Genomic DNA, 13,073 nt, shown 5'->3' on the forward strand with positions numbered 1-13,073 from the left:
CCAAGATATCAAAATCATAAATGTAATAGGTAATTACGAAAAAAAATTATAGTAAAATGCAAAAGATCACCTAATCGTTTGACCATATTGATATTCTCATTAAATGGCATTTGGATGAATTTAAACAATACACATTTTGATTTGATAGACGGATATAGTAGTAATAATAATATTTGGTTGATTTATATTGCGCCGTTTTTGTGAAATATCACCTCAAGGGCGCTGTAAACTTATATTAATAAATACAAATGTAATTGTTCGTTTGTCCAAAATCTTAAATCTCCGAAAGTTTTTGACCGATTGCTTTGAAAATTTGAATGTTTGTTCTTATTAGCGCCAGAAGTGTGTAGATAGTGGTTTGAATGGAATAAGAAGTTGGGGACGCCCGAGTAATACTTAACGCAACATCTCTGCATTGGAATGAGACACGGATTCGAATTAAAGTCGATGTAATGTAGTTTTTTAACAGTAACATTGTGGTATGCTGTAGTTAATAGTGGAAGAAGTCAGAGGCGCCCGAGAAAGACTTAAGCATTAGCGAAGTATTGTGGGGTCCACATCCATAAAGCCACTGCGAAGTGGCTGGGTATAGCTCGTTTCATAATAAATATTACTGGCTTACAACTAAGATTCACAATATGTAATTTTTCTGCATAATCAACCAGTTTGATAAATCAATTTTTCCCGTGGAATTTCCCTGTTCATTTAATGTAATGCATAGATTAGATAAATTATCACAGTGCACGATTTAATCGCACACTCCAGATGAATATGTATCGTAACTCGTTGAGATAAGCCATTAGCCGAATGAGGAAACAGTCAATTCGGTGTATGGCCACCGCGACCAACACCTGTCTGTCATTTTGTTCAGCAACACTACAACTACTCTTATTACTTCCATCCAGCTTTTTATGCCAGCTAATTTAGAATATGACACAGCTGATGCGTGATATTCTAGGATAACTATATTTGTCATCGTTCGTTTACTTGGATCTGCGTATGACACCAAACTGTAACTTATGACTTTTGATAGTAGCAGATTTGTTTTTGTACACTTTACATATTTATTCATATTCTTGACTATAAAGAAGAAAAAGGAGAGCTTCAATCAACGCCATTACCGTCAATATTCCTTTATTTGGATTTAGCTAGTTCAGCCAATTTCTTTCAAATGTTTTAATGATGGCCAAAAGTATGTGGTCCTAGACTAGACCTAATCTACTTCTAAGAAGAGACCGCAGAATCTAAGGTAGATCAAAAATTGGTTGGACGACATCCGGCAAACAGTCGGTACAAGGTCGTTCGAGTGACAAAGAAGTAGCGAACCGAAGAGGAGTCATTTGTCCAACACTGGACCGAAAGGGACTGACGATGATGAAGGAATGATGAGGAATTCAGCGTTCTTACTTTCCCTCACCGCTGAGATTTGAAAGAATCTTCGGCTTAAATTTTCCACTTATCCTTTTCTGGCCCCACAATAGACAATGAATGACAATTATTGTGGACGTCAGTTTGCCTTGTTCAGGTGTGATATATTTTTGATATGCATCTATGAGCTCATCATCCACAGTAAAAATCGTAGATTGGTCGTACAAACAAAAGGCGAATCCGATTAGTATTCACCTGTTCATCCAATGATTTCGTTTGGGACTTCATTGTTAATTAACTTATGCAAACGAATGCATCACAACTATACCTTTTTAGTTCTTGATTGCCTCAATTTTGGATACTGTACCAAGTTGTTCTCCGCTTCATCCTGTTAATTGGCTTAGTTCGTTAAACACCCCCATGCCTCTGTAATCAGACATGTACTAAGTGTGATGTCATATTATAAATGACTATGCTATGCACTGCATAATCAATGCAAATGCATGCAGTTGATTCCATTGGTATAAAATTGACAAGGTAGGACTTATTTTCTACTCTCAGAGTTGGTTGGTCGGGCGCTTTGCTCTCGACCGTATATGTGCATATTCATTACCGTAACACAAAAAGAAACAATGTATCAAATTCTTTTTACTATAATCATAATCAGTCGGTTACTCATTTCAAAGTATCATAAACATTATTATTTTTAATGATAAACTAATGTTTATAAGACAAGGTTTTATTCATAGCATAAAGGATAGCAAATAATTATAAGCAATAATTAGTCGCCTGAAATACTAATTCACATTGAAAATATCTCCCGAGTAAAAATAAATGCCGCCAACGGGAATTGAACCCGTGCCTTCTGATGTCCGGTCAGGTGCTCTGTAACCACGTCGGCTTATTTCCAACCCGCCAAATGATTCCATATGTACTAGTACCTAAATCAACAATTACTGCTTATTATATTATTTCCACCTGTAAATAACCAACTTTATTTTTGTAGGAAAGGCTTTGTTAGTGCTAAATTTCTCACTAGATGGCGTCGAGACATATGATATCTTCATTTATTGGTGAAATATTTTTGACTTGTCAAATATAATTATTTTTAATGATAAACTAATGTTTATAAGACAAGGTTTTGTGCATAGCATAAAGGATAACAAATAATTATAAGCAATAATTAGTCGCCTGAAATACTAATTCACATTGAAAATATCTCGGGAATTGAATAAACATACTAATTAGAAATGTTTGATAAACCACTATTGCTCCATGAAGCTGACTCAATTATTATTTGATTCATTAGCTGGTACCTTCTCTTCCTGAGGCGTCCTACACTACTTTAATCCACTACCGCATCCTATAAACTCCTGACACACCTTTCTTCGTCCGCTTTAGCTTTACTTTTAATTAGTCTGGTGCAAAACAATACTTGGGTTGGATTAATCTGGTATCGCTTCCAGCTCTAATCTAGTGTGTTCTGTGCCTTTAATATTTTTTCTGTTATTACATCAGCAACTAGGCGTGACTATAAATAGCGACATTTGTTCATTCATTTTATTTCCCCTTTGATTATGCCAGCCGGTCTGTAATCTAGATCGGTTTACATACCTATAAATTTTTTATGCTTAAACCTTGTGACAGACCATGCTATATTTGCGTTGCTTGGCCTATTTCAGCATATCACTCGCCATGCATTCCCATTTTTAGTGTATGGCGAGCGATACGCTGAAATAGGCCAAGCCATGATGCGTACCTTATACATGAAATATCTATTTAATTACCCTAATATTTCGGAATCGGATTTTTTTGGTTTGCTCACCTAATATATTATTTGACATCGATTTATCTTTTGAATTCCATCTAAATTCAATAGATATTTTTGAATAATACTCATTTAAAATACAAACGACAAGCTGTTGGAATATTGAATATTTATTTACATTCACGGCTAATGACTTTTAAATTAATACAATTTAGTATATAATTAATACAAATTGCCCAAAAAATATCAGTAGGTACCCACAATTTAAAAATAAATCAATATAGGTATACAAATTAAATCGTCGTTTTGAGTTCATAGATAATGTAAATCACTTAAGTTGTTTTATTATTTCCGAGTGATATATTCCCTTAGAATGGCCCTGGTTCGAGAACAATAATAATAATCGAATTGTAGCTTTAAACGAATTTAGCAATTGTTTAGTGGCCGGATCTGAATAGCCAGGTACTTCCCAGCTTTCATCCTTCGTATATTATTATCCCCTTTCCCTTCCTCCAGCTTCACAACATTCCCCAAATTGGGGATGCCATCATACCAATGACTTCAGGCTTCTTGTGCTGTAATCTATTTATACAAAGAAGAGTGTCCGTGGCAAGCGGCCGCGTGACGGACACCGGGCACACGCACCAAGCGGGCGGCGTGGATTGATTTTTATACAAATATACAGTTTTATTTCGAGATTGATGAAATTTTGAACACTTGACCTTCATAACGAGAGTAAGGTCAACCGATTACACGAGTTTTCGAACAACCATCCCATCCTCTTTTCCCACACCTTGGGACAGAATTTTGATACTTGACGTTCAAAATAAGTGGAAAATTTCTATCTACATCTGATTTCGCAAAACTCAGCTAGTCACATACAAAAACCACTGTAGTGCAAATGGCGATGTATTGATCTTGAAATCTTTTGTAGATTGTTGACTTTTATTACAATAAATTTGAATGGAAAACAAATTTTATGTTTTGAATATCCAGTCTTTTGATCTCGTTGAAATCGTTGAATTCAATTTCGCCTCTGCACACTACATAGTTAACCCTTTCAGCCCCAGTGTTAATTCAAATTAACACGAACTTTGTGAATTTTTTTACCGTAACTGTAGCGATTTAGAAAAGCCACGTTTTCGTTTTCTTATAGTTTGTAGTCTTTTCTGTGGCGTCTATTTTTTCCTCTCGGTTGAAATCCTTATTCCCGCCACAACAACGATAAATATTTTGACATCTTATGATTGTGAGTTTTATCGAATTTCTGCCGTCATTGATTACTTAATTTAAGGTGAGATATCAATATTTTATACTTGAATTACAAATATTTTAACGCGATGTGTTCTATAATAATAAAATCAGTTTAATTCACTGATCACAGTCATTTCCCAGAATATTGTAAATGGATTTCAATGTTCATTCAAATTAACACTGGTAGTGACGGATATGTTTTCGACTAGTATGGCGAATTTTTAAAGATTTATTATCGTAGATTATTTCTTTATTTATGAATGAATTTTAGTTAAAATGTTATTTGTTTGTACCTTAGAGATTATCACTACATTGTCAATGTACATTTTTGACATGAAACAGTTATTCGTAGTAATTTTGTGTTATGTTTATTTTACGTTACTATTTAAAAAATACCCTCTGACGCCCATTGTTAATCCAAATTAACATAGAAAAATATCTAAAAAAAAAAAAAAAATTAAATGCCAAAAATTTTCAAATAATTTTTAATTATCAAGCATTAAATATTTAATATGTGTGGAAACAATAATGCGGGTGTGAAGGGGTTAACTTCTAAGTCCAAAGGCATGTCAAGTGGCAGTATACCAGTGCCGATCGACTGTTTCCATTTCCTGCGATATTGCTGACGACTCGGAATTGATTCTGGAAGCGAAGTGCCCGTAAGTGTCTTATCGTATGGGCAAAGCTTGGATTCAATAAGCGTACACTATGCAGCATAAATTTTATATTATCAATGGTGACCGGATAATTCATCAAAATGACAATTCAACACACCTATAAAAAGTGATGAAATAGTTACATATGAAACCTGTTTCTGTGTCATCGCTTTTCATAACATTATAGCACTTTTTATAGGTGTGTTGAATTGTCATTTTGAGGAGTTATCATGGAACCATCATCAATAACAACACCACTGTTCCCGGTGCCACACGATGCAAAATGAGATAGTGGATTATTTATACCTACATTTATATTTGAATTAGATTTTCTGATTTTCACATACGATAAAAAAATGTCCGAATTGTATTAAATTCTTCTAAAGCTTAATTGTCGATACGTTTATTGTTAATTAGGAAGATATAAAGTGAAAACAAAGCTTTTCCATTCCTTTATCCGTCACTGCTCTACATTTTTATATTTGTTCTGGGCTCATTTATACCCGCTGTTTAATCTCCGAGACAGGAGTACTCCTCGACGGGATTGTACATTCATATCGTGACGTATACTAAGTAAGTGTCCCCTTTTTGATGCTATAAATTAATGCATTTGCTAACCACTCCTTTTTTAAATTTCGACCTGTGATGTGTGGTACGAATGTAGCGTGTGTTAATTATAAGTATTATACTTATACCATAATAATAATAATAATATTTGGATGATTTGTATAGCACCGTTTATGTGCAAAATCACCTCAAGGCCGCTGTACAAATGAATCTATTAAAGCCGGCTTACAAGTATATTGGTATTTACCTATATTTACCCCTAACTAATCATACCTAAAGTCATTTAAAGCTACGATTATGGTATCTGAAACAATAATACCTAATAATTTTTATTTTTCGTAAAAACTTTATTGAGTAAAACCTCAAATTGTAATATTTAATCATTGAAGACAACATTCTAGACTTGCAGAAAAGTCAATAGATGTCGCACATTAAAAATAAGATAAGTTTAAAAAGACGCTGTCTAGATTGCATTTAGTTCGGGTTGAATCTTGCGATCATACATAAAGATAGTTGCCAATAAAAATGTGCGGTGAAAAAATGAAGACAATGTTGGTAGTTCTTATTCGAAGTATGATACAGTTAAAAGTGACCGAGGGGGATAGGGTCCCATTAGCTCAGTGGTAGAGCGGTGTCCCGGAAATACAAGGGTCCTGGGTTCGAGTCCTAGATGTGACCGTATCCTTTTCTGATTTTTCTGTTTCAGATTTTCGTTTAGAAATCGCTAATATTGTCTTCAATGATTAAATAATAATAATATTTTTCTAATTTATATAGCGTCGTTTTCGTGAAAAATCACCTCAATAGCGCTGTACAGATATATTTATTAAATAATAAATACAACTGGCTTACTTACATCTTAGACTAATTTCTAGTGACTTACGACTAAGGTTCATAACTAGTGACTTACATCTGAGACTTGTGTCTAGTGGCGTACGTTATAATCTCTTTCGTCGTAGATCGAATAGTAAAAACAAGAAAGTTCCTGGCCAAGGTTGCCAGTCAGTGGAGCATTCAAAGGAAGGAAGCGCGAAAATTACGTACATAATGCCTACTCAATACTGTTATATAAATATGTTTATCGGTCTGGCAAACCCAACAGGATACCCTTTCATTAAACGTTTCTCTGTGGGTTCCTTTCTCTTCTTCTATCGACTCTCATCTCTCTCTCTCTCTCTGTGTACTCTGCAGTATGGGATACAGAGCTGGGCTTTCACGCAGCAATCTAGAGCTCGATTATTTACGGTCTGTAATATTTAATCAGAAACTTACAAAGTTTTCTTCCATTCTGATAAGTAAGCATCATATCAACTGTGGTTTGCTAAAATACTTCAAGCCTCAAATTGAAAACTTTACAAGAGATAACAAAATATTATAAGCAATAATTAGTCGCTTGAAATATCCATACAAATTGAAAATATCTCCCGAGTAAAAATAAATGCCGCCTACGGGAATTGAACCCGCACCCTCTGATATCCGGTCAGGTGCTGTGGACCACTGAGCTACGTCGGTTTATTTCCAACACGCCAAATAATTCAATATGTACTAGTACTTCAATCAACAATTACTGCTTATTATTTTTTCACCTGTAAACAACCAACATTATTTTTGTAGGAAAGGCTTTGTTAGTGCAAAATTTTCCACTAGATGGCGTCGAGACATATTATATCTACATTTGTTGGTGAAATATTATGACTTGTCAAGTATCATTATTTACTTATCCTTTGTGCTATGCATAAAAAACTAATTTATCATTAAAAAAATAATTTACAAGAGACGATAAAAATGCATTTTTACTGATTCGTAAAAGTAATAATAGTATATTAAAGTATGAGTGGATAAACAGGTCTTTAAAACACGCGCGATTTATCGAGCACGACGGCGTAGCCGAGTGCTCGAAATAAAGCAAGTCTTTTAAAGACCAGTTATCCATGAATACTTTACGCTATTTTTTTTATTGGTACACTTTGAAAACATAAATATTGATATTATTATTAAAATTTTGGAAATAAGAACTATTAATGAATTCGTGATGTGACATCACAATATCTTGTTGTCATGGAAATGAAAAACACAATTGACATTTAGACTTCACATTTTGTTGATTTGTTGATGTTGCTATGGTAACTTTAAAAAACGCGCGTTCCATAAAGTGCGATTTAAACACGCTAGAGCGTACTTTAAATGAGTAAAAAAGGGCACCAATAACAAAATAGTATATTAAAGTATAAGTGGATAAACAGGTCTTTAAAACACGCGCGATTTTTCGAGCACGACGGCGTAGCCGAGTGCTCGAAATAAAGCAAGTGTTTTAAAGACCAGTTATCCACGAATACTTTACGCTATTTTTTTTATTGGTACACTTTGAAAACATAAATATTGATATTATTATTAAAATTTTGGAAATAAGAACTATTAATGAATTCGTGATGTGACATCACAATATCTTGTTGTCATGGAAATGAAAAACACAATTGACATTTAGACTTCACATTTTGTTGATTTGTTGATGTTGCTATGGTAACTTTAAAAAACGCGCGTTCCATAAAGTGCGATTTAAACACGCTAGAGCGTACTTTAAATGAGTAAAAAAGGGCACCAATAACAAAATAGTATATTAAAGTATAAGTGGATAAACAGGTCTTTAAAACACGCGCGATTTTTCGAGCACGACGGCGTAGCCGAGTGCTCGAAATAAAGCAAGTGTTTTAAAGACCAGTTATCCACGAATACTTTACGCTATTTTTTTTATTGGTACACTTTGAAAATTGATATTATTATTAAAATTTTGGAAATAAGAACTATTAATGAATTCGTGATGTGACATCACAATATCTTGTTGTCATGGAAATGAAAAACACAATTGACATTTAGACTTCACATTTTGTTGATTTGTTGATGTTGCTATGGTAACTTTAAAAAACGCGCGTTCCATAAAGTGCGATTTAAACACGCTAGAGCGTACTTTAAATGAGTAAAAAAGGGCACCAATAACAAAAAAAATCTTTAAGTGTGTATGAAAATGGTAATTCGTTTTTTAAAATGTAGATGCAAATATTGCAATTCTATTAATAATTATGAGAGTTGAGTTAAGGTGTTGAGTAATTTCATCTTCGGACTTCTATCGTCGGACTTCTCGAACTAAACTAAAAAAAATAATTTATGCATAAATTTATTTTTTAGTATTAAAAACGCCGCCTTAATCAGCGGACATTATTTTACCATGTTTGTTCTTTGAAGACTATTTTATATGAAGTCTATGAAAAGTAGCATTCCCAAAAAATGTGGCTTGAAGTGCTTTACCAAAACAATGTCGATGTTACAAGGAATTTTACAATGAGTTAAATGTTTTTTTATTTGTTGAAATTAGCTGTGCTGTGTTTTTTGTTAGAACTTGTACTTGATTATGGTCAAAGTATCGTCTGAATGAAAGTAATGAGAAATCGTGAATAATTGATCCAGTACTATAGCTCAATTTTGAAGACGCATGAATAATTCTTGGGAGATTTCACAAGAATTGTTGTAGAATCCAAATAAATAGTGCTTCTTCACGATTTTAATTTTTTGGGAACAATAGGTATTTTTGTTTCGTCTAACTATAACTTAAATGCAATCTTTTGTATTTTGTTCACATAAAATGTGGGACTCCTCAAAACTAAGTTTATCTATAATTTTTAATCTATATATTTGATAATAATTCTTCTAAGATAGTTTATTCAAGATAGGCCATAGTAACGAAGGTAATTTTCTACATGCCTTTACGTTGTTACTTCTTCAAATGTTGAAATGATTAACGTGCTCCATAAATTTCACTTGTTGCCAGAGCGTATCTCCGGCGATGGCAAAAAACAGTCGATCTATCGAGTGGTCAATATCTCTGATGCCATTAACTCTCCGGTAGAAATAATTCCGTTAGCGCTGCTCCTCTGTCTGCCGGCTCGCTCTGTCGCTGTACCGCCGGCATTCTTCGTGCCATCACAATACCTTCCACTTACCTTTGTGCTCCAAAATTTGATTTCGTTTGGCCTTTTTTCGGGCACAAGTTGTTGGGGCTTTATTATCCGCAATGCCCGACCAGCCGCCTCCCGCGCATGCGGCCCTCCGGCCCTCCCCCCCGTCCCGCGCCCGCTCCGCAGTCCGCCGCCGGTCCTCGCACGGGACGCACGCCCGCGACCCGCCGGCCTAGCACACCCAACACACAATCAGGAAGCTTCACCAGCGCCTTGTTTCCATTTCCTGACTTTAAATCAACCCGACTAGTGAATTGACCAATCGGCTTGTGAGTTTGTGACCCATTTCCGCCTGGAGAGGAAATCCCGCGAGCTTTTCCGCGCTGAACGTAGCGTGCATGTTAGTGGCGCTTTCTGAGCTTTCGCCAGAGAGACGAAACTCTACTACTGTGTTTACTGAAAACTGTTTTTAAGTGAAGTTGAATTAGTGTCGGATTAAAACATTGATTTAGTGAATGTACTGCCTGGGAGAAGGTGGATACTGCTGTTCGACCTGAGTTTATGGTCTTCCCGAAATAACCTTGCTTATTAAAAGGTATTATAACTTGACCTTAATTTATGTACGCTTCCCTGATTCCATTCTAGATGAGAAGCTTTCACGTTCGATTAACCGATGTTCAAGATGTATTTTAAACCCTCCGCACTCTGGCAGAGAGAAGGGGGTAACCTACGCAATAATTTTCACCTTGATCAACAGATCAACTGTCATCGCGGAAGATTATTGATTAGGCATTAAATAACGCTGCAACATCTTATTGATTAGCCGCTGGATGGACTCTTCCGAAAATTCGCAGAAGGTACTCTGCAATTAGGATCATAATGAGTGTTTCTGAAATAACTATTGATGGAAAAAGCAGATGTGAAATTTAACTGTCATGTGTTTTTTTTCACTCAGCACATTGTTGTTTTTTTTGTTGTGGCGCTCATTACATCGTATTTCTTGCAGCGCTTTTGATAATTTCCGGAAAGTTTTCCACAGCATTTATAAGTATAATCAAACCTCAAAGTTATGCGTGCCAAAATACAATAGCCCACAATTCGCAACTATTTACAGTGTTAATATTATCTAAATGTACAGCATCTAAACAGGAACCTGTCCGTTGAATAATAATTTAACGCAATTACGTATGCATCCGGTGTTGGTAATGTTGCTAGGGTATAACATCCTTCCCCAATAGCGAATCCTTCGCAAACAACGCTCTCAGGATTCAGTGCCATTTTATTATAATCATTTGTTGGGTGGGGAATCGAACATCTGGGTGTATTTCGGGTTGAAGGGGGTATGTTATCTGATTTATTACCCCAGTTTAATTTAATGTTTTTTGGGGGACGATACAAGTCATAGAGCATTTTCTTATAAATGCGATATGCAATTTATTCAGTGGACTGTATCGGTAAAGCGGGTTATTTGAATTAAATGCTTGAATGACGTTATATGAAATTTCTTATTTGTATTTATTATTTCCTTCGACGTAGAATCCTTCACATGAAATGAGATCGAGTGTAATTTGAATCGATGAAAGGACTATCGGTTGCAATACTACTGGAACTTTGAAAATGAATTTATTGTGTTCATAATGTCAATATTGACGGTTTCCACTAAAATTTGTGAATTATTGTAGAATCTGTAGGAGTAAAAAAAAAACAATATTGTCGTTGTGACTATTTTCGTTGATTCACAAGGCTTCCGTCACAGTTATTATTTAATCTGTGACATCATGTTTTCTTCAGCAATATTAATATCACAATGTCTTGTGATAATGGAAATATTTTTAGAACTCTCGACAGTCGTGGCTGAATCGCTAAAACAAGAGAAGCTGGAAAATGTCGAATGCTCGTTAGCTTGCAATTTTCTTAACATTTGTGCACTATTATGATAATATTTTTACAAATAAAATCTGCATGTACCTGCGCATAAATATCTGAAATATGGGTCAGATTTTATAATTTGCTGCAGTGCACTGTAAATTTAACGTTCTTGCCTTGAAATGATAAGAAAAATGGTGCCATTCATTGTTTCTTATTATTCCTTCGTGGTGGATAGATGTATTTATTATACATTGTGGCATTGTGCTGTAAATAATAAACAACGATTTTATTTCACATACAACGTTACTCAAACTTGATTGAAGTATAATTGAGCATTTTGCAAGAAAACCCGAAATGTCGTGCGACTTTTCGGTTGTCTTTAATCATTATTATAGACTCGCATTTGCCTTAATGTCATCTAACTGGTGCTATAATTTTATAAAGGTAATGTAAAATAAACCTCTGTAGCTTTATATTTTTTTAGACATATGACAGGCATTTTGAAAATGATTTGTTTATTTTCTTTGGTATTGTTTGAGCAAAATGTTACCTACAATCGGTGAGGTTACAGGATAGTCTTTTAAAGCACTGAATTTTCACATATCCGTAAGTAATTGATTGATTTATTTGAAATTGGTGTTAGTTATTTACAGATTATTACTAAGGATTCCTAGGAAAACGAAATTAGTGTAACTCTCAATAAAAAAATAAAAAAAACAAATATTACTTTTTTTTTTTATTTGGTGTAATATTTTTTACATTTCAAAGTTTTCCTGTAATGTTGGCCTCACTGGGTGGCTTGCCCGTGCTGAGGCCTTCATTTTATAATATGAAAATATAATCTACATTATACATTTAAAGAGAAAATAATACATTTAAAATATAATCTTGTGTGTTTGTGAGTGATGTGTGATCTAATCAGGATATGTTCAAACACCACTGCTATTTTAGTAGAGGACCGTATTAAGTTCCCTGTGGTTCTCCGGAATATCGATAATTTTAAAATTTATTTTTTGTGTTTTGCATACACTTTTGTTTTCCTAACGACTATTACTTTGTATTTAATAACTGCTACGCCTTGTTGGTATCATGATTAAAATTCAGCCCATATTTTATACAGCAAGCCCCGTGTGTAACGCTGTAATGAAATTAACACTTGTAGCACGCTTCGTGCACCAGAAGAGTTGACAGCTTATTTCTCACGGTGTGGGAATGTTGAATGCAATACGAGTACAGAGGCCATGTGCCACCTTTATTTTACATGTAACTGAACAAAATAAAACAAAAAGCTCCGCGTTATACGATTATCTGACTTAACCTAATGCTACGGACAAATTATTATTTATTTTGTTAACTTTCCCACAGTTTTCATTGTTCTTTTTGTTGTTGTCCAATCACTTTAATGTTAATAGTTTTTTTTCACATATCCTTGTAAATATAAAAACGCTTGTTGTAATATTTGTGAAAAACAACTATTTTTACATGAGAAGCTAACTACTGTTGATTTTTTTTGAAACGAGCATGCCTATAGCCAAATCACGACAATATTTACAAAAAATTCCAATTATTTCGTTTAGGTACGAGGTACGAGTATTGCCATAGAAATGCTCACAAGTAATATAACGATGTATATACCGTACA

The 13,073-nt window shown here is 34.5% G+C and overlaps 1 protein-coding gene across 9 annotated transcripts in view; it reads left to right on the forward strand.

Moving 5' to 3' along the window:
- beta-Spec (spectrin beta chain) overlaps positions 1 to 13,073 on the forward strand; it is a 152,830-nt gene that overhangs the window by 47,154 nt on the left and 92,603 nt on the right. The window contains exon 1 of one of the 9 annotated variants that reach the window (XM_089642578.1): positions 9,741 to 10,158. The exons of the other annotated variants lie outside the window; for them this stretch is intronic. The gene's annotated coding sequence lies outside the window, so the exon portion shown is untranslated. Of the gene's footprint in view, positions 1 to 9,740; positions 10,159 to 13,073 lie in introns of those variants that run through there. 9 annotated transcript variants of the gene reach the window in all.

Source organism: Hesperophylax consimilis, chromosome 18 (genome assembly GCF_061612785.1).
Source record: "Hesperophylax consimilis isolate HC1 chromosome 18, BYU_Hcon_1.0, whole genome shotgun sequence".
In the NCBI taxonomy this organism is placed as follows: domain Eukaryota; kingdom Metazoa; phylum Arthropoda; class Insecta; order Trichoptera; family Limnephilidae; genus Hesperophylax; species Hesperophylax consimilis.